Below are 23,204 nucleotides of genomic sequence, written 5' to 3'. Positions count from 1 at the left end.
AAAGTGTCCACGGCGGAGGGGCGCTTTTAAATGCACCCACCGCCGCGGGTACCTTTTACAGTAAAAGGCCACCTGCTGCGCCTTGTCCCACAACGCCAGCTCGGGGAGCACTTGAAAGACTCCCCCGAGCTGGCGTGGCAGGGGCAAAAGGCGCCCTGGGGGGCGTGGCGCCCCGGGCGATCGCCCGGCTCGCCCCCCCCCCCCTACGGCCGGCTCTGCCTGTACTTCCACTCTACTCCTTCCCCGTACTTCCCCTCTACCCCTTCCCTTCACTTCCCCTCTACCCCTTCCCTGCACTTCCCCTCTACACCTTCCCTGACCCCTTCCCTGCACTTCCCCTCTACCCCTTTCCTGCACTTCCCCTCTACCCCTTCTCTGACCACTTCCCTGTACATCGCCTCTACCCCTTCCCTGCACTTCCCCTCTACCCCTTCCCTGCACTTCCCCTCTACCCCTTCACTGCACTTCCCCTCTACCCCTTCCCTGTACTTCCCCTCTACCCCTTCCCTGCACTTCCCCTCTACCCCTTCCCTGCACTTCTCTACCCCTTCCCTGACCCCTTCCCTGTACTTCCCCTCTACCCCTTCCCTGCACTTCCCTCTACCCCTTCCCTGTACTTCCCCTCTACCCCTTCCCTGCACTTCCCCTCTACCCCTTCCCTGCACTTCCCTCTCCTTCCCTGCACTTCCCACTACCCCTTCCCTGACCCCTTCCGTGTACTTCCCCTCTACCCCTTCTCTGCACTTCCCTTCTACCACTTCCCTGCATTTCCCCTTTACCCATTCCCTGACCTCTTCCCTGTACTTCCCCTCTACCCCGTCCCTGCACTTCCCTCTACCCCTTCCCTGCACTTCCCCTCTACCCCTTCCCTGCACTTCCCCTCCACCCCTTCCCTGCACTTCCCCTCTACCGCTTCCCTGCACTTCCCCTCTACCGCTTCCCTGCAATTCACCTCTACCCCTTCCCTGAACTTCCCCTCTACCCCTTCCCTGCACTTCCCCTCTACCCCTCCCCTGTACTTCCTCTATACCCCTTCCCTGTACTTCCCCTCTAACCCTTCTCTGTACTTCCCCTCTACCCCTTCCCTGCACCTCCCTCTACCCCTTCCCTGCACCTCCCTCTACCCCTTCCCTGAACTTCCCCTCTACCCCTTCCCTGACCCTTTCCCTGCACTTCCCCTCTACCCCTTCCCTTTACTTCCCCATACACCTTCCCTGTACTTCCCCTCTACCCCTGGCCTGCACTTCCCCTCTACCCCTTCCCTGCACTTCCCCTCTACCCCTTCCTTGCACTTCCCCTCTACCCCTTCCCTGTGCTTTCCCTCTACCCCTTCCCTGCACTTCTCCTCTACCCTTTCCCTGCACTTCGCCTCTACCCCTTCCCTGTACTTCCCCTGTACCCCTTCCCTGCACTTTCCCCTCTACCCTTTCCCTGTACTTCCCCTCTACCCCTTCCCTGTACTTCCCCACTACCCCTTCCCTGCACTTCCCCTCTACCCCTTCCCTGCACTTCCCCTCTACCCCTTCCCTGACCCCTTCCCTGTTCTTCCCCTCTACCCCTTCCCTGCACTTCCCCTCTACCCCTTCCCTGCACTTCCCCTCTACCCCTTCCCTGCACTTCCCCTCTACCCCTTCCCTGACCCCTTACCTCTACTTCCCCTCTACCCCTTCCCTGCACTTCCCCTCTACCCCTTCCCTGTACTTCCCCTCTACCCCTTCCCTGCACTTCCCTCTACCCCTTCCCTGCACTTCCCCTCTACCCCTTCCCTGTACTTCCCCTCTACCCCTTCCCTGTACATCCCTCTACCCCTTCCCTGTCTTCCCCTCTACCCCTTCCCTGTACTTCCCCTGTACCCCTTCCCTGCACTTTCCTCTACCCCTTCCCTGCACTTCCCCTCTACCCCTTCCCTGCACTTCCCCTCCACCCCTTCCCTGCACTTCCCCTCAACCGCTTCCCTGCACTTCCCCTCTACCGCTTCCCTGCAATTCACCTCTACCCCTTCCCTGAACTTCCCCTCTACCCCTTCCCTGCACTTCCCCTCTACCCCTTCCCTGTACTTCCACTATACCCCTTCCCTGTACTTCCCCTCTAACCCTTCTCTATACTTCCCCTCTACCCCTTCCCTGCACCTCCCTCTACCCCTTCCCTGCACCTCCCTCTACCCCTTCCCTGAACTTCCCCTCTACCCCTTCCCTGACCCCTTCCCTGCACTTCCCCTCTACCCCTTCCCTTTACTTCCCCATACACCTTCCCTGTACTTCCCCTCTACCCCTTGCCTGCACTTCCCCTCTACCCCTTCCCTGCACTTCCCCTCTACCCCTTCCTTGCACTTCCCCTCTACCCCTTCCCTGCACTTCCCCTCTACCCCTTCCCTCTACCCCTTCCCTGCACTTCCCCTCTACCCCTTCCCTGTACTTCCCCTCCCCTTCCCTGCACTAACCCTCTACCCTGTCCCTGCACTTCCCCTCTACCCCTTCCCTGCACTTCCCCGCTACCCATTCCCTGTACTTCCCCTCTACCCCTTCCCTGCACTTCCCCTTTACCCCTTCCCTGTACTTCCCCTCTACCCCTTCCCTGCACTTCCCCTCTACCCCTTCCCTGTACTCTCCCTCTACACCTTCCCTGCACTTACCCTCTACCCCTTCCCTGCACTTCCCCTCTACCCCTTCCCTGCACTTCCCCTCTACCCCTTCCCTGTACTTCCCCTCTACCGCTTCCCTGCACTTCCCCTCTGGCCATTCCCTGTACTTCCCTCTACCCCTTCCCTGTACTTCCCCTTTACCCCTTCCCTGTACTTCTCCTCTACCCCTTCCCTGCACTTCCCCTCTACTCCTTCCCTGAACTTCCCCTCTACCCCTTCCCTGCACTTCCCCTCTACCCCTTCCCTGACCACTTCCCTGTACTTCCCCTCTACCCCTTCCCTGCACTTCCCCTCTACCCCTTCCCTGCACTTCCCCTCTACCCCTTCCCTGACCACTTCCCTGTACTTCCCCTCTACCCCTTCCCTGCACTTCCCCTCTACCCCTTCCCTGACCCCTTCCCTGTACTTCCCCTCTACTCCTTCCCTGCACTTCCCTCTACCCCTTCCCTGCACTTCCCTCTACCCCTTCCCTGCACTTCCCCTCTACCCCTTCCCTGCACTAACCCTCTACCCTGTCCCTGCACTTCCCCTCTACCCCTTCCCTGCACTTCCCCGCTACCCATTCCCTGTACTTCCCCTCTACCCCTTCCCTGCACTTCCCCTTTACCCCTTCCCTGTACTTCCCCTCTACCCCTTCCCTGCACTTCCCCTCTACCCCTTCCCTGTACTCTCCCTCTACCCCTTCCCTGCACTTACCCTCTACCCCTTCCCTGCACTTCCCCTCTACCCCTTCCCTGCACTTCCCCTCTACCCCTTCCCTGTACTTCCCCTCTACCGCTTCCCTGCACTTCCCCTCTACCCCTTCCCTGCACTTCCTTCTACCCCTTCCCTGCACTTCCCCTCTACCTCTTCCCTGCACTAACCCTCTACCCTGTCCCTGCACTTCCCCTCTACCCCTTCCCTGCACTTCCCCGCTACCCATTCCTTGTACTTCCCCTCTACCCCTTCCCTGCACTTCCCCTTTACCCCTTCCCTGTACTTCCCCTCTACCCCTTCCCTGCACTTCCCCTCTACCCCTTCCCTGTACTCTCCCTCTACCCCTTCCCTGCACTTACCCTCTACCCCTTCCCTGCACTTCCCCTCTACCCCTTCCCTGCACTTCCCCTCTACCCCTTCCCTGTACTTCCCCTCTACCGCTTCCCTGCACTTCCCCTCTGGCCATTCCCTGTACTTCCCTCTACCCCTTCCCTGTACTTCCCCTCTACCCCTTCCCTGCACTTCCCCTTTACCCCTTCCCTTTACTTCCCCTCTACCCCTTCCCTGCACTTCCACTCTACCCCTTCCCTGTACTTCCCCTCTACCCCTTCCCTGCACTTCCCCTCAACCGCTTCCCTGCACTTCCCCTCTACCGCTTCCCTGCAATTCACCTCTACCCCTTCCCTGAACTTCCCCTCTACCCCTTCCCTGCACTTCCCCTCTACCCCTTCCCTGTACTTCCACTATACCCCTTCCCTGTACTTCCCCTCTAACCCTTCTCTATACTTCCCCTCTACCCCTTCCCTGCACCTCCCTCTACCCCTTCCCTGCACCTCCCTCTACCCCTTCCCTGAACTTCCCCTCTACCCCTTCCCTGACCCCTTCCCTGCACTTCCCCTCTACCCCTTCCCTTTACTTCCCCATACACCTTCCCTGTACTTCCCCTCTACCCCTTGCCTGCACTTCCCCTCTACCCCTTCCCTGCACTTCCCCTCTACCCCTTCCTTGCACTTCCCCTCTACCCCTTCCCTGCACTTCCCCTCTACCCCTTCCCTGCACTTCCCCTCTACCCCTTCCCTGCACTTCCCCTCTACCCCTTCCCTGTACTTCCCCTCCCCTTCCCTGCACTAACCCTCTACCCTGTCCCTGCACTTCCCCTCTACCCCTTCCCTGCACTTCCCCGCTACCCATTCCCTGTACTTCCCCTCTACCCCTTCCCTGCACTTCCCCTTTACCCCTTCCCTGTACTTCCCCTCTACCCCTTCCCTGCACTTCCCCTCTACCCCTTCCCTGTACTCTCCCTCTACACCTTCCCTGCACTTACCCTCTACCCCTTCCCTGCACTTCCCCTCTACCCCTTCCCTGCACTTCCCCTCTACCCCTTCCCTGTACTTCCCCTCTACCGCTTCCCTGCACTTCCCCTCTGGCCATTCCCTGTACTTCCCTCTACCCCTTCCCTGTACTTCCCCTTTACCCCTTCCCTGTACTTCTCCTCTACCCCTTCCCTGCACTTCCCCTCTACCCCTTCCCTGCACTTCCCCGCTACCCATTCCCTGTACTTCCCCTCTACTCCTTCCCTGAACTTCCCCTCTACCCCTTCCCTGCACTTCCCCTCTACCCCTTCCCTGACCACTTCCCTGTACTTCCCCTCTACCCCTTCCCTGCACTTCCCCTCTACCCCTTCCCTGCACTTCCCCTCTACCCCTTCCCTGACCACTTCCCTGTACTTCCCCTCTACCCCTTCCCTGCACTTCCCCTCTACCCCTTCCCTGACCCCTTCCCTGTACTTCCCCTCTACTCCTTCCCTGCACTTCCCTCTACCCCTTCCCTGCACTTCCCTCTACCCCTTCCCTGCACTTCCCCTCTACCCCTTCCCTGCACTAACCCTCTACCCTGTCCCTGCACTTCCCCTCTACCCCTTCCCTGCACTTCCCCGCTACCCATTCCCTGTACTTCCCCTCTACCCCTTCCCTGCACTTCCCCTTTACCCCTTCCCTGTACTTCCCCTCTACCCCTTCCCTGCACTTCCCCTCTACCCCTTCCCTGTACTCTCCCTCTACCCCTTCCCTGCACTTACCCTCTACCCCTTCCCTGCACTTCCCCTCTACCCCTTCCCTGCACTTCCCCTCTACCCCTTCCCTGTACTTCCCCTCTACCGCTTCCCTGCACTTCCCCTCTACCCCTTCCCTGCACTTCCTTCTACCCCTTCCCTGCACTTCCCCTCTACCTCTTCCCTGCACTAACCCTCTACCCTGTCCCTGCACTTCCCCTCTACCCCTTCCCTGCACTTCCCCGCTACCCATTCCTTGTACTTCCCCTCTACCCCTTCCCTGCACTTCCCCTTTACCCCTTCCCTGTACTTCCCCTCTACCCCTTCCCTGCACTTCCCCTCTACCCCTTCCCTGTACTCTCCCTCTACCCCTTCCCTGCACTTACCCTCTACCCCTTCCCTGCACTTCCCCTCTACCCCTTCCCTGCACTTCCCCTCTACCCCTTCCCTGTACTTCCCCTCTACCGCTTCCCTGCACTTCCCCTCTGGCCATTCCCTGTACTTCCCTCTACCCCTTCCCTGTACTTCCCCTCTACCCCTTCCCTGCACTTCCCCTTTACCCCTTCCCTGTACTTCCCCTCTACCCCTTCCCTGCACTTCCACTCTACCCCTTCCCTGTACTTCCCCTCTACCCCTTCCCTGTACTTCCCCTCTACCCCTTCCCTGAACTTCCCCTCTACCCCTTCCCTGCACTTCCCCTCTACCCCTTCCCTGACCACTTCCCTGTACTTCCCCTCTACCCCTTCCCTGCACTTCCCCTCTACCCCTTCCCTGCACTTCCGCTCTACCCCTTCCCTGACCCCTTCCCTGCACTTCCCCTCCACCCCTTCCCAGCACTTCCCCTCCACCCCTTCCCTGCACTTCCCCTCCACCCTTCCCCTCTACCCCTTCCCTGCACTTCCCCTCCACCCCTTCCCTGCACTTCCCCTCCACCCTTCCCCTCTACCCCTTCCCTGCACTTCCCCTCCACCCCTTCCCTGCACTTCCCCTCCACCCCTTCCCCTCTACCCCTTCCCTGCACTTCCCCTCTACCCCTTCCCTGCACTTCCCGACACTCTCTCCCGTGCACTTCTCGTTGCACTTGCAAGATCTGATCTAGGAAGATCGTTTGTCCTGTCATCCTCTGTTCCCCTCCCATCTTGTGGCGCCTACAAATACTTGTGTAGAGGCACGATACAAATATCATATCATATCACATTGGACATCTAAAGCAGCTGAATAATCAGGCAACAGTAGCATGCTGGCTTTGGGGCACCGGGGTACCGGTTCTTAGATGAAGGTTGCGCCCCCTAGATGTCGATGTACCCCCACTTTGTCGTCGTCCCTATTGGATCAGCCACATTTCCTCAGCAGCGTCCACCTCCCTTTTCAGCTATTATTTCTGACCCACCAAACACCATCCTCTGGCATGGCCACCGGGGCTGGACTGGCCTAAAGGGTACTCTGGAGATTTCCCGGTGGGCCTCTGCACCCTGGGCCTCTTTTGGTTCCCAGTCCACCCCTGATGGCCACAGACTCAGCCTCCAGCAAGTAGAAATTCAAACTCTTTGAGACATGTCTATCCCCAATGCAAACCTTCCCCATTCAAAAGCCCAGTATCTACAACCCGGAAATGGCCTTGACTCATTAGCACAGGCCCAGTGCCCTCCCCCAGTGCCCCCCGTGCCCTCCACTTGGCGCCAGAGTGGAAGATCAGGCTACTGGCGAGCCTATCAGCCATTAACATGCTCATTGACTGACCACCTACTGCAAATGTCAAGTTGTAATAGGAGACTTAGTTACTAGACACTAAGATTATTGCAGTGGCCCAGCCGCGACACCTTGTCACATGCGGCAGGATGCTACCGAGACCACAGTTCCACTCGTCTTTTCAGTGCACTTCTACCACTGATTTCCACACCCTGCTCCACGACTTAAAAACGCGGATCGTACCATATTGCCCCCCTGCCCTTGCAGCTGCGCTGCTCATCGGCAGAGCTCCTTTGCTAAATTCGGCAAACATTTAAACTTGATCACCGAATACCTCCTGGCTGCTGGACGTCTGTTCCATTATTCTATGACTTCTGACCTGGCAGATCGGGTGCCACTGTCCTAGTTGTAAAGGGGCCTCCTTCTGGCCCACATTTCACATTTCGGCTGATGACCCTTCCAACTACTATGCCAAAGTCATAGCTAATGGTATTGCCTTTGTGCAAAGGTCAGGATACCTTTGCACTTTGACGAGCATCCCCCGGGCACCTTTGTTGTCCCAACTTAATATCTCCAGGGTCCAAGGGAACAAAATAAAGATTTGTTCAACAAGAGGTAAAAGTGGCTCGTGGGTATCAGGCACCACTCAGTGAGCAGGTGTGTAAAGCAGCCCCTGGGTATCAGGCTTCAACCAGCAGACATGAGCTAAACGCCGCCCCTGGGTATCGGGCACCACCCTGTGAGCAGCAACGTAAAGCAGCCCCTGGGTATCGGGGTTCAACCAGCAGACATGAACAAAAGGCATCTCCCGGGTATCAGGCACACCCAGCAGACAGCAGCTAAACACAGCCTCTGGGTATCGGGAACCACCCTGTGAGTAGGAGCGTAAAGCAACCCCTGGGTATCAGGGTTCACCCAGCAGACAGGAGCTAAAAGCAGCCCCTGGGTATAAGGCACCGCCCTGTGAGCAGGAGCGTAAAGCAGCCCCTGGGTATCAGGCACACCCAGCAGACAGGAGCTAAAAGCATCTCCCGGGTATCAGGCATCTCCCAGCAGACATGAGCTAAACGCAGCCCCTGGGTATCAGGCACCACCCTGTGAGCAGGAGCGTAAAGAAGCCCCTGGGTATCAGGGTTCACCCAGCAGACAGGAGCTAACAGCAGCCCCTGGGTATAAGCCACCGCCCTATGAGCAGGAGCGTAAAGCAGCCCCTGGGTATCAGGCACACCCAGCAGACAGGAGCTAAAAGCATCTCCCAGGTATCAGGCATCTCCCAGAAGACATGAGCTAAACGCAGCCCCTGGGTATCAGGCACCGCCCTGTGAGCAGGAGCGTAAAGCAGCCACTGGGTATCAGGGTTCACCCAGCAGACAGGAGCTAAAAGCAGCCCCTGGGTATCAGGCACCACCCTGTGAGCAGGAGCATAAAGCAGCCACTGGGTATCAGGCACAACCAGCAGACAGGAGCTAAAAGCAGCCTCTGGATATCAGCCACCACCCTGTGAGCAGGAGTGTAAAGCAGCCCCTGGGTATCAGGGTTCACCCAGCAGACAGGAGCTATAAGCAGCCCCTGGGTATCAGGCACCGCCCTGTGAGCAGGAGCGTAAAGCAGCCACTGGGTATCAGGGTTCAACCAGCAGACAGGAGCTAAAAGCAGCCTCTGGGTATCAGCCACCACCCTGTGAGCAGGAGCGTAAAGCAGCCCCTGGGTATCAGGGTTCACCCAGCAGACAGGAGCTATAAGCAGCCCCTGTGTATCAGGCCCCATCGTGTGAGCAGGAGCGTAAAGCAGCCACTGGGTATCAGGCACACCCAGCAGACAGGAGCTAAAAGCAGCCTCTGGATATCAGCCACCACCCTGTGAGCAGGAGTGTAAAGCAGCCCCTGGGTATCAGGGTTCACCCAGCAGACAGGAGCTATAAGCAGCCCCTCGATATCAGGCACCGCCCTGTGAGCAGGAGCGTAAAGCAGCCACTGGGTATCAGGGTTCAACCAGCAGACAGGAGCTAAAAGCAGCCTCTGGGTATCAGCCACCACCCTGTGAGCAGGAGCGTAAAGCAGCCCCTGGGTATCAGGGTTCACCCAGCAGACTGTGCTACAACCAGCTCCTGCATATCAGGCATCACCCAGTGAGCAGGAGCATAAGCCAGCTCCTGGATATCAGGCATCACCCAGTGAGCAGGAGCATTAAGCAGCTCCTGGTTATCAGGCATCAAGCAGTAGGTAAAAGGGTATCAAGCATCACCCAGTAGACAGGAGCTAATCAGACATCCCCGAATGAGCGGGAGCTAACAACATCTCCTGGATATCAGGCATCACCCAGTAGGTAAAAGCACCTTCGGGGTATCAGGCATCAGCCAGGGGGCTAACAGAATCGCTTGGATATCAGGCATCACTCAATAGGTAAAAGCAGCTCCTGGGCATCAGGCATCACTCAGTAGACATGAGCTAAAAGCAGCTCCTGTGTATCAAGCCTCTCCAAGCAGACAGCAGCTAAAAACAGCTCCTGGATGGCAAGTACCACCAGGTGAGCAAGAGCGTAAAGTAGCTCCTGGATATCAGGCATCATCCAGTAGGTAAAAGCACCTCCTAGGTATCAGGCATCACCCAGTAGACAGGAGCTAATCAGACATCCCCGAATGAGCGGGAGCTAACAACATCTCCTGGATATCAGGCATCACCCAGTAGGTAAAAGCACCTTCGGGGTATCAGGCATCAGCCAGGGGGCTAACAGCATCGCTTGGATATCAGGCATCACTCAATAGGTAAAAGCAGCTCCTGGGCATCAGGCATCACTCAGTAGACATGAGCTAAAAGCAGCTCCTGTGTATAAAGCCTCTCCAAGCAGACAGCAGCTAAAAACAGCTCCTGGATGTCAAGTACCACCAGGTGAGCAAGAGCGTAAAGTAGCTCCTGGATATCAGGCATCACCCAGTAGGTAAAAGCAGCTCATAGGTATCATGCATCATTCAGTAGACAGGAGTTAATCAGACATCCCTGAGTGAGCGGGAGCTAACAGCATCTCCTGGATATCAGGCATCAGTCAGTAGGTAAAAGCAGCTCCTGGGTATCAGGCATCACCAAGGGAGCAGGAGCTAAAAGCAGTTTCTGGGTATCAGGCATTACCCTGTACGTAAAAGCAGCTCCTGGGCATCAGGCATCACTCAGTAGACAGGAGCTAAAAGCAGCTTCTGGGTATCGGGCATCACCAAGGGAGCAGGAGCTAAAAGCAGCTCCTGGGTATCGGGCATCATTAAGGGAGCAGGAGCTAAAAGCAGCTCCTGGGTATCGGGCATCACTAAGGGAGCATGAGCTAAAAGCAGCTCCTGGGTATCGGGCATCATTAAGGGAGCAGGAGCTAAAAGCAGCTCCTGTGTATCGGGCATCACTAAGGGAGCATGAGCTAAAAGCAGCTTCTGGGTATCGGCATCACCCAGTAGACAGGATCGAAAAGCAGCTCCTGGGTATTGGGCATCACCAAGGGAGTAGGAGCTACTTCTGGGCCACATTGAGGTCGTACACAGGGATCCAAAAATCCAACTTCCACAAGTGATGCAAGCTGTATGTACCTGACGATTACATACCATGTATTATGCCTTGAAAGGCTTCTATGTGTATCTAAAGCTCATTTATAGACTTTCTCAAACTACTGCAGACTTAATGTCACATAGTTATGTTGTATGGCACACAGTAGCCTGTAGAGTCAAAAGTGGCTACTGGGAACTGCTGGTGCCAGTCTAACCAGGCTCTACTGGGCTACATGCAGGAGGTTCATTGCGTGCCACGCTCATTCATTTTGAATCCCTGTATCTTCAACTACCCAACTCTCCCCGGAAATGACTGCTTCTACATTTTATTCTAGATGGCAAATGAGTGCCACTCTCGATAATTCAACTACCAAGGACCAGCCCTGCAGGGGCAAAACGTCTCCAGCATTCCCAACTCCACCCTCCTTGAGCCTTTCCAACAGCATCCATCGCCCATCCTTGACTGTCTAAGGAAGGACTCTGGACCTAGCCATTGCCCGGGTTAAAGTAATTGTTTGGTCAGACATATTATTGTCCCTATGGTTCGGCCATGTGTTTTTAACCATAAGTTGATCGATCAAACAAACATTTCCTATGCACCTTACCAGAGTTTTCGTCTTTTGAACAGAAGCGAAATCAGGCAGCAGGACGCGGCCATCTTCTGATAATCTCATCAGTTGCTGCATCGCCCTTGGTGGACTGCCTTTGCGGCACAAAATCATATCCCCACCCCTGAGTCAGACATTACTAGACGCGTACCGGCCATTTCACAATGCCAACACACGTCTCGTGTCAACATTCTCTGCGCTTCAGCTAATGACGTGTCGCCATTGAAATGGCAGGACGCCTCTTTCCTCAATAAATATAACCAGACCGTTTCACAACACACAACAGCAGATTTTTTATTCCATTCCTCTCACTGTATTTCTTTGAGTATTCTGTGACTCGTTTCTGTGCTCTGGTCAGCTACCTTTGTTGCTTGTAGCTTGTGCGAACAGATACCAGTACCATCGCTATAAATTATTTTCGTTTGTTTACCACACAATGGCAACAATAATGCCCTATCAGTACGAGCCCGAGTATTCCGAGGAGGAATTACTGGAAAGAGAAAGATGCGGAAACAATGGGGCTTCGGATGACAGTTGGGAGGACGATTCAACAGATCAAGAGCCTGAGCCTAGTCGCATGGACGGCGTCTCCACCTGGTGTACCTGCAATCGGTGCAAGCTAAGGCCAACAGAGTTGGAGAACTGCTGCTGCAGAGAAAACTCTGGATGCTTGTCCTAAATATCGCAAGGCGAGCCTCGGCCGCAATGCATTACCGAGCTGCCAGACTTCACGGCAGCCAGCCTCACATGGTCCGTGTTGAGGATAATGATGGTGATTATGCACGAACATCGCACAACAGTTTGCCCTCGTAATCCAAGTAACGAGTAAGTATACTCTGGTTGTGATGTCAGTTAGGCCACTACTATTCACGGTTGTCTCCTATATTCTCGAAGTTCTATTTTTTATCAATGGCTGTTTCAGCTTTTCAGTGAATCAAGTGTGTCTCCATTCAGCAGTGTTCCGGTGCCTTGTCTACACGCCCCAGGCCCATCCATCCATCCTCCATTATCAAAGGCAGTTGGCACCAGTGGATGTGCGCTGCCAAGGAGTGCTGTCAGGGGCGCAAATGGGCAAGTTGCCAAACACCATGTACACTTCAAAGCTATCTTTCGTGCAGGGGCCATTGTTCACATGCCCTCCCCAGACCCCGTGTCTCCAGGCAGGCGCCCCTTGAAGCAAGCCGCGCCCCCGCAATCCACATAAGTGTGTCTCCGTTCAGCAGTGTTCTGGTGCCTTGTCTACATGGCCCAGGCCCATCCATCCACCCTCCATTATCAAAGGCAGTTGGCACCAGTGGATGTGCGCTGCCAAGGGGTGCTGTCAGGGGTGCGAACGGCCAAGGTGCCAAACACCATGTACACTTCAAAGCTATCTTTCGGCAGGGGTCATTGTTTACATGCCCTCCCCAGACCCCGTGTCTCCAGGAAGGCTCGCCTTGAAGCAGGTCACGCCCCTGCAATCAACATAAGTGTGTCTCCATTCAGCAGTGTTCTGGTGCCTTGTCTACACGCCCCAGGCCCATCCATCCACCCTCCATTATCAAAGGCAGTTGGCACCAGTGGATGTGCGCTGCCAAGGGGTGCTGTCAGGGGTGCGAACGGCCAAGGTGCCAAACACCATGTACACTTTAAAGCTATCTTTCACGCAGGGGTCATTGTTCACATGCCCTCCACAGACCCTGTGTCTCCAGGCAGTCTCCAAACAGGCCGCGCCCCCGCAATCCAAGTAGTACTACGACATATACACGTCATTCATTCACATACACACCCCTTTTTGTAATTCTTCATAAACCACTGGATATTTATCATGAGAACATCTTTGAGCACTGCAAGTCAACTCGTGAACGTGCTACCTGAGAACCCCCGTGACCGATGCTAATCTGCTCGTCATCGTGCTATCTGTGAACTTCTGTGAATGCTGCGAGTCAACTCGTCAGTGTGCTACCTGTGAACATCTCCCTGTTCTCCTTGTTCTCCTGCCACTAAATACTCTGCTTGCTGAATCTAACTGCACTATTTCGAACTAATGTACTCAGTAATGCTATGAGCATTCTTCTCATTGCTATTGATTTGAGTTTCATTTGTTATGCTATCAATATATCAATTTTCATCAGTGTAAATTGGAATCGAATTGCATCCTTCGTGGACTGTGTCTATAATATAAGCATTTTTCCTTTTCATGCACGATAGTACATTCAAGGGACGAGTAATATGTTCTGATTTTCGTCACATCAATGAATTGTTTATGAAAGATATCCTATAATATAGCCGCACAGGCTGCACTGGTTTTGCTGTGGTGACCAAACCAAAGTTTGCATTGAAGAATGTATGGTCTAATTCCTTCTTTCTCACATTTTTATGCAAAGTAAAATTTGAATAATGTTGACCTTTTTTTTGCAGATTTTACAACAATGCCTGCATGTTCGATTTTCGGTTGCCCTTCGAAGACCCATGCAAATCTGAAGGCACTACAATGCATGTATTACCTAAGACTGTAGATCGAATTAGAGAATGGGTCAGATTTTCCAGATATGCACCGGCAGAGCTTGAAAGTCGAGTAAAAAAAGTCTTGGAGGACAAGAGGGGTGATCGATACCGCATCTGCAGCCTGCTGTTTACCCCGAATATGTACGACACATCCTTGTACACAAAGAAGAATCAACTGAGAACGACTCGAAAATTGCTCCCAAACGCTATTCCGACTTTATTCGTTCATATGCCGCCACAGGTGAGTCAAGCTTCCGGATTTAGCTTTAGGCCTTGCGGTAATGTGTAAGTAACCAACTGGATTGATTTGTATTTTAGGTGTAAATGTCACTAATAACTATGCTATAGTGTCCTTTGATATAAGCATAATGATTTCATAATCTATCTACTTACATGCCAATTTTTAAGATTAGCATTTCTAAATCAAATAATATTTTCCCTTTGCAACTCCATGACTATGCACTGAATATGAAGGAGCAAGATTCAGCATCCATGTCTTGCCTGGAGTCAACAACCACTTTGAGCGCGTATCAGGTACTCTTACTTAGCTATTCTGTTCCTGAATTGTTTTATACATGGAATTAGAGATAATCTTATCATAGTTACATACCGTGTCATTCGTTTACACAATGTTTCTTTTGTGGTTTGCTATTGATATGTACCTTCGTCGTCGTCCCAATGTGTGTGTTCAATTTACCATATTTTCATCCTTACTAATGCAAGTACTGTGTTTCAGGGAGTTGCTGGAGCTTCCTCTACAATTACATCATCCCTTGTAGTCGATCCAGAGCCAGATGTATACTGACAGTACTGACGGTACCCTCTAATGAAAGAAAGTCGGTCTAATTTTATTTGTAATACAGATTACTTATTGTAAATGGATACTCTTTTCTAGGGATGCATACAAGATCTGTGTATTGAACGGGAGGCACGTGGATCTGAGTCGGTTGCACCAGCTTGCTGTTGGTGATGTTAGAGTAAAGAAGGTTTCAACGAAAAGAACGAAAAATAAGGTTATTTATAAACAGTTTCTATTTTTAGCAATTGTTTTGTGCTGAGGCCTTCATTATCTGCTTTTTTATGTACATTGTACAATACTGTATGTTGGATTTACATAGAACATCCTTTTTCCTATCTGCCCTGTAGTTGCCCGATAGATTACGGACTATGCAGACACAGACAGCGACACAAATGAGAGATGCTGCTTGCCAAACTGTTTTCACCATGGAGGAAATATGAATTGAGGCGCGGCGTGTTGAAACTCGAGATGCCTTTGTCCAATGGCCAGAAAATGAATTTAATGTGACCGGTGAATCCAGCTAAGTGTTTTTGGACCATTGCTACAATGCGACTGCACCACCAGAAGAAGATGAAACTGAATGTATTGAAGATACTTTTGAATTAGTCACGGATCACTTGACACAATTGACACCCGCCAAAAAAATGGCACCCAAAAAGCAGTAGATATTGGTGTTTTCTCCTATTCACAGTCAAGTAACAGATGTTGAAATGACAGACACTGAAGCATCAACACAATTGACCGACGGACTAGACAAAGATCTCAACTATAGTATGTCCAGTTTGGCTGATATGTCCACAACGGTTTAGTCCGAAAGAACATTAATGCAGGATGATAGTCTAAAAAAGGAGGCCAAATACATAATATTCGACAGCAGCTTGATGGAGATTATAAAGATGCTGAAATGTGTGCATTCAGTGAGAGGGGAAGTATGTGGGAAGCCATTGGTGAATGTGACTCGTCTAACACAAGCCTGTAACCTCAAAATACATGCCACCTGTGAAATGTTACATAAAACATTTTCATGGTCCGCTCAACCGATGCTGGGGAAACTGCCATCTGGCAATCTACTGTGTGCAGCAGCTTTACTTTTCAGTGTCTCTAGTTTCAGGAAGTTTTCCAGTTTCTGTCAGTTTGTGGTACTCCATTTCATTTCTAAAATGCAGTACTACCAATATCAACGTAATTATCTATTCCCTGCCATTAGTGAAGCTTGGAAAATTGAACAATTGTCTATTCAAAGTACATTCTCCGAAAAACGGTTCACGCTAGCCAGCGATGGACAGTGTGACAGCCCTGGATTTTCTGCTAAGTACTGCACATACCAATTTCAGGACATAGAAAGTAAATAAATTGTGAGTTTGGTGGTCATGCAGGTGTCCCAATGTAAATCCTCAGTGGCTATGGAGAAACTTGGTTTTATAAAATCAATGGAAGATCGACAATCGAGGGGAATGCAAATTGACCTCATTGCCACGGACAGACAGGTTTCAACAGCCAAGACAATGAGAGAGCAGTTTCCAAATATTAAACATCAATTTGATGTATGGCATGTTGCCAAATCAATCGATAAAAAAATCTCAGCTGCAGGGGAAAAAAAAGGTTTGGAAAGTATTTCACAGTGGTCCCAGTCTTTCAGCAGCCATCTTTGCTTGAGCTCCAAAACATGTGATGTTCTCTGGAAATTCTACTGGAAAAATGGCGGTCACTAATGCACCACTGTTCCAACGTTCACCGCTGGACAGAAAACCAACATTTCCACCAATGTGAACATGGCCCTTTGTCCCCAGAGCAGGCACGGAAGAAGAATTGGTTGATTCCATCTTCACCGACACACAAAGCCCTTGAGAAGATTGTGTTTGATAAAACTCTATCAAGCGATCTGAAGGGACTCACAGAATTCTGTCACACAGGAGATTTCGAGGTGTTCCACAATATGTGCCTAAAGTACAGGCCAAAGAGATTGCATTTCGGCATCGGAGGGATGAAATATAGGACATTACTAGTGGTATTAGCGCATAACGAGAATGTAGGACGTGAACAATTTAGGACTGCAGGAAACTTAGGGATGCTTCTCTACACTATGGCCTTTATGAAAAGAAGCAAAAACTGGGTGGTCAAACCAGTATATGAGGAAATGGAATTCTATTTTGTTAAATATCTTATTATTAATGTCGTAGAGATGCATAGTCATGGAATTGCGTGCAAATCTGTTCAGAGCGCACATACATTGCCACAAAACATTGTCAACTTGCCATGTCCACCCAAAGTAGAGCTTGTTGAACAGTTCAAATCCCGGTACAAATGATTACCATCTGTTTTTATTTTTGCCAAAAATGTTTTTTTAAAGTGTTCTGATGAAGTATGCAATTTCTCTTTTGAAATCTATCCTCTTTGTCCTTTTGTTTTAAAAATAGTAAAATTTTTACGATTGCCATACGATGTAACACTGTGCTTTCACATTTCACAGTTTCGTTGAGCTACTGTGGGACCTTCATTTATTGTGGTAGGGCCCGATGGATAACAGTGTGTAAGAATCTTTGGGTTTCGGCAGTTGCCTTACCATCCAGTTCCCCAAACAGCTGAATAACTGCACGTCACACAAAAGGGATGAGACCTAGGCTACATAAAATACTAGGCACGCAAGAAGTACTGACTGTGAAAACATGCCATGGGGTAGGAGGTTGTGAGATAAGCATAGGTGGGGCTATTACACTTTGACTCCGTTTTTGTTTTTCCTGGACTACAATTTTGGAGTAGGGGCATTCTGTCATTGGCAAGTTTCCCCTACCGCTCAGCAGCGCCACGAACAGCAAGCAGTGACAGCCCCCAAATTTTTCCTACAGGGCCCGTGCGTCACAATTCCAGTTCTCATGAATGCGTTGACACGTGATGTTGCCAACTAAGAATGTATGTTCATTGTGAGTGAAGGTCACCAGCTTTGAATTTTTGCTTGGGAGCTGAGGAGGCCCACACGTCGCACACACAGTATAAGGTTCTATTATTTTTTGACCTTGAGACACAGGGACCATTCCGAAAGGGATTGAATTCAAGGAGGGGTGTAATAATGTAAGATAGGATAAGGTTGTCCATTGAAAAACTGGACTTAGTAACATGTAAGTTCTGTTTATGAAAAAGTCTGCGTTACGGTCTGCATTACGCCAAGAGAATGGAAATGCCGAATATAATGTAAGTTTCACTTTAGACGATTCTATACCAGAACTGGTCCAAATATCAATAGCTGACCCTGGGTTACATTGTTCTCGTTCTTTCTGTGTGGCATATTGCAATGAAGCGCAAGTACAACCTTTGTGTGCTGGTCTTTCTACCGGGCAAGCGGGCAGTCCAGCATTGACACGCATGTAGACCACCACTCGTTGTGCACCTCGAATTGTTGGCTCAGTTTACACATTACGTTTAGAGCTGAACATACTCCATTGCACTAACCTCGGAAACAAATAACGGAGTACTTTCCACATTGTGTTCTCTCGGTTCACACTGTGTCACATCTGTGCTAATAAGTAAAATGATTAATTGTAATAAAGATCGGCTACTGAGACACTTTTTTATTTTTATGTTTTGCAAACAGGTACATCCTGCCATTCTGCGTTTGTCATCTATTCCAGACCCCAACCGATTGTTTCTTCAACCGCCAGATGCAGCTACATGTCAATCACTGGATTTTTTTAACTCTTTTTTGGGACGATCGCCAAGGGCTGATATGCCCTTACGCTGTACCAGCGATTAGGAGCAACATAACAACCTTTACGGTGGTCTAGTACCAAATTGATGCACCAGCCTTGTAATTCACCCTGTGACCAAAGTGCTTCTTTTACCCAAGATGAACACCGTGTGTACCCAAAAGGAACAGCGCATGACTCACCATAAACATTTGCGGATCAAGAGCAAAGAAAAAAGGTTTTGTTTTCATTGAATATGTCAATCGCTGAATGTTCTCGAAGCTTTTAATGTGAAATAAATGTACTTTACCAATTGTACAGTCTTGCTGTTTCCTTTTAAAGTACAGTTTCATATTCCGAATTGTGACACGCTGTGTTGTGAGACCATGTGTGTTGTTTTCCGGGTTCTGCGTCAAGTCATGTAGGTGACGACTGGGTGCGTTTGGCTACGCTGTCAAGTAACGTCATGGAGAGAGGCGGAGAATATCAATGATTTGGTGATGTCAGGCTCCGGGGCGGGGGATATGATTTAGTGCCGCAAAGGTAGTCCACCCAGGGCGATGCAGCAACTGATGAGATTATCACAAGATGGCTGCGCCCTGCTGCCTGATTTCGCTTGTGTTCAAAAGACGAAAACTCCTGTAAGGTGCATAGGAAATGTTTGTACGGTCGATCAACTTATGGTTAAAAACACATGGCTGAACCATAGGGACAATAATATTTCTGGCCGAACCATTCCTTTAAGCCTTCACTGAGCCACTGAAAATGACAAAAGGAAATGCAAATTTCTGGCATCTACAGGAACATGCGGCTTTTGGAACAGATGACGTGAATGAAACATGTGCAGTGCCCTTAGTGTGCACAAGTCGACATAGGAGGCTGGATTCAGAGGCGTTGCGAGGGAGGGACTGAGGGGGGCTATAGCCCCGGGTGTTTCATTTGTAGCCCCGGATAGATGCTCAGAGGCTATACCCAAAACGCTAGCTAGCCCCGAGTCCCGACATTAGCGTAGCCCCAGATTGTTCCAGACCTAGCAACACCCTTGGCTGGAGTTATTATGGCATTCGCAGCGAGTGCACACAGGTTGCCTGTTTCAGCTCAGGATGCTTAGGTAGTACACTCACTGTGTGTGCAGGGATCTTCACATGAGAGGTTCCTGAGCAGGAGTCTGAACAGGAGGGTGGCTAAATAAATGAGCAAATTGCAGAGAGTACTCACAATGTACAGGATTCTCCTCCTTCTCATCGGCACACCTTCACCATCCTTTCTGCTCACTCTATGGCCAGCCTCCCTTGGCCCTCCTCCTAGCCTCACCTGCAAGGCTAAGAACCTTAGGGTCATCTTTGAATCCACACCTTTCTTCTCTGCCCACATCTCTGAGGTCTCTAAAAAGTCAAACTTCCTACTGCACCTCCTCAGAGGTACTCTGCCTTTCCTCTCCTTCCCCCAGAAGCTCATGGTCTCCCAAGCTCTGGTTCTCTCTAGGTTGAACTATTGTAACAGCCTCTTTCTAAATCTACCTGCCTCTACTCTCCGCCCTTTGCAACTCATCCAGAACATGACTGCAAGACTTGTCCTTGGCCTCAAGCCCTGGGATCGTATCTCTCCAGCTCTGAAATCTCTCCATTGGCTCCCAGTGGATGCAAGGATTAAATTCAAAACCCTCTGCATTGTCCACAAGGCTTACTGGGGCCTGGGTCCAAAATATTTTCAGCTATCCCTCAGCAAATACCTCCCCTCTCGAGCTCTTCACTCCTCTACCTCTAACTCCCTCAGGGTCACTCGTTTCTCAAAGAAACAAGCTGGGGGTAGATCTCTGTCCTCGGCTGGGGCCTCCCTCTGGAATAGCCTCCCTGGCACTCTAAAACTTGAGGAGAACCATCTCCAGTTCCGGAACCACCTCAAGACCTTCCTCTTTGCTTTTGCCTTCGCTCCCCCTCCCCCCTGCTGATCTGCACTCTCTTGGCACTGTGCACCTGGCCACCCTATGTCCCCTAGGCCCAGGTACCTGCTCACCCTGGCACCCTCTTGCACTGCCTCCTGGCCACCCCTCGCACTGGGGTCTGTATCTGTACCCATACAGCCCCCCCCCATTTTCTTATTTTTATGCGCTTATCAGACTTACCCGGTCTGCTGCCGTAAACACAGCACTTGCCACTTGCTGGCTGCACTACCACTGTTTATTGCCTCAATTATCTATTTATTTTTATTTATTATTATTATTTATCTGTTTCTACTCTGCCCCGCGCTCTCCACTCTCCCCCTTCCAAGCACTTTTCCCCTTTCCCTTTCCCATGCACTTGCCCATTCTCAATGTCACTGGGCCTAGTAAGATCGTTGTTGTGTTCTCCCCTGTCCCCCTCCCTTGCCTTGTCGTGCTCTGAAACACTTGTGTATGAGCGCGATGCAAATATAATATATCATATCATATCATAGCAGGTTCTGAGAGACTTTGAAGCCTCGGCTTCCAGGCTTGAATAATGCATTCCAGTGGCGGCTGGTGAGTTTGAAAGCTGGTGGGGCGTAAATTTCCCAGGGCGAATTTTGTAGCGAGCGCGCCACTGCTTCCCTCTGATAAGGAATTCTGGATCTGGTGAACAGAGCTGTCGCGTGCCAGTAGTATGCTGCGCTCAGCCTCCCACACAGCGCCAGTCATTCACAAAGGCGCATAACCCATTTCATTGGTCGTTTTCCTCCAAAATGAACATGAACTGAACAGCCCCTCCTCTTGCACCTACCCAGCTCCCTGTGCGTTCTGGCGCCCTCCCAGACCACATGATCATGCCATGATCAGACAGGACGCTACAAAAGCGACCTTCAGTCCTTCGGCAGAAGAATTCCAGAATCTTCTCCATCATTTTTGTGGGGCGTGCACTTCAGGCTGATCCTGCTTCTCTGGGAACTGACCACCTGCCATTTCAAGATGGCGAGACTCTAATCCATTCTCCTTCTCATCTCCAGGAATCATTGTTGGCACCAATAGAATTAATGGATGCACACTTCCGCATTGCAGCCAGGAGGGGGCCTTCTAAATACCTTGGTTTAATTTCCTGGTTGTTGTGCTCTCCTTTCGGCTGGAAGCCTCAACATGGATTTTTATCAAGACGCTGGTCTCAATCGACAAACCATATTACCAAGGCGCACAACCTTTGCACGCTCACCCTAATTCCTTTTCCAAAGAGGATAAAGTTGTGTAACCAGGTCCTGTGGAAAACACGGAGAGAGTCCTGAGATGTGATGCACCTCCTAGCACCCCACTATACTATGTGCAGTCAAAGTAACTCTAATATACAGCCCACTTGTGGAAACCGGTCCCCAAAAGATCAACAGAAGAGAAGCCGTCAGGGGCTCCGATTCATACACTTCTCACCTTCCATGCTACCAAACTTTGCATTTCCTCCCTCATCTTCTTTTCTCACCTTTTCTATTGTTATTCTCTTTTCTTAGGTCTTCCCGCTTCCCATCTGGCCCCCTTCAAATCTCTTTATCACTCTGACATCCATACTCTCTGTCTACTCTCTCCCCAGGACTCTATCTCAAACTCGCTTTCTTACCTAGGATGGCTTTCCACTCCCAACTGAAGTTTCACTTCCTTTGTGTTCTCTTTAAATCTCTTCATAATCTCGCCCCTCCTTACCTCTCTTCTCTCCTCTCATTCTACACCCTCTCTCGCTCCCTTCGTTCTGCTAATCTCTTCTTACTTTCTGCCCCTCCTACCACCATGTGCCTCTTCTCGTTTCCGCTCCTTTCAGCTCCGTGCCCCCTTACACTGGAATTCCCTACCTCTCTCTATCCGCTCTTCCCCAACCTATTCCTCCTTCCGCTCCTCATTGAAAGAACTTCTTCACTCCCCTCCCTGATACCTTCCCCTCTTTCCATTCCCTCCCTCCCTTTATTACCTCTCCCAGTCCTCCTTATCTTTATCTTTCCCGTCTCTCTTATGATCTCCTCTCTTTTATCGCTCACTTCCCTCATTTTTTCTCTCCTTCTCTTTTCTCCTTACCTCCCCTCCCCTCTCTTCTTGCAAATTGTTCTAAATACCTATTTTAAGACTTAATACATGTATACTGTTTTGCTTCTACTGTTCCATGTTTGATGTGTTTCTTGTAAATTGTAAACTGTAAAGCACCTTGGATGAAGGCGCAATTTTTTTATTTTTTTTATTTCAAATGATATAGTTTACAATAAACTTTTCATTTATCCGTTCATTACCTTACATGTCATAAAATTCATTATAAAACAATTCGTTATCCTCTGAAGTACTTCTTACCAAAAAAACCAAGGCGCTATATGAAATAATAATAAATAAATAAATAAAATGAATAAATACAGCTACATTTCTTTACAGGGCTGTAATTTGTGCTAAGTGCCAAAATGTATGTGCCAAATTTTGAACTGGAGACCTGCCGACTAGCAGAGCAGCTGCAAAGGCGAGAGGGCCAATATGGACTGGTCAATGTTTTTTAAATTGTGGAGCAGTGTGTGGAAAAGAGTGGCAGACACTTGATCTGAGGAAAACGAAGCACCTCATGCAGGCCTGGGAGGGCTTCATTGGTTGCCAGGAGAATACAGAGGGCCTATTCTAGAATGCCCCTGAAGAAGATTTCTCCAAGTCCCTGAAGGTCTGAAACCCCATGTTTTTAATGCTATAAGGACATCATTGTGTTCCCATTATCTGCCTGAAATAACGCCCTAGATCTTCGCCTGATTGGTAGAACACCCACCACCATGGCTTCAATTCAGCATGTATAGCTGCAGCTGGGCCTTTCGATTCGATATGTTATGTTATGTTATGTTATTTTGCACTTATATAGCGCCTTATATACCATTGGTATGGTCTGAAGGCGCTGTAGGTTGAACGCCCTTGGGAACCGAAGTTCTAGTCAGTAGAGGGAGGAGAGAGGGTCCAATAGGTGCGAGTGCGCATCTGGTATGTGTGCAGCTGGTGCGAAATTTCCTGTGGAAGCTGCTTCATAGCAGTAGGTGTGGTGGCTGAGAGGTCAGGAGTATGTGTTCGAATCTGGCAGG

General features: G+C 50.7%; 1 protein-coding gene across 1 annotated transcript in view; it reads right to left on the bottom strand.

The window, feature by feature from the left end:
• Window positions 1-23,204, bottom strand: part of LOC138516950 (retinol dehydrogenase 14-like) — a 308,409-nt gene that overhangs the window by 125,727 nt on the left and 159,478 nt on the right. The window lies entirely within an intron of this gene.

Source organism: Ambystoma mexicanum, chromosome 6q (genome assembly GCF_040938575.1).
Source record: "Ambystoma mexicanum isolate Mex_15411 chromosome 6q, UKY_AmexF1_1, whole genome shotgun sequence".
Taxonomy (NCBI): domain Eukaryota; kingdom Metazoa; phylum Chordata; class Amphibia; order Caudata; family Ambystomatidae; genus Ambystoma; species Ambystoma mexicanum.
This window is presented reverse-complemented; position numbering and strand designations above follow the sequence as displayed.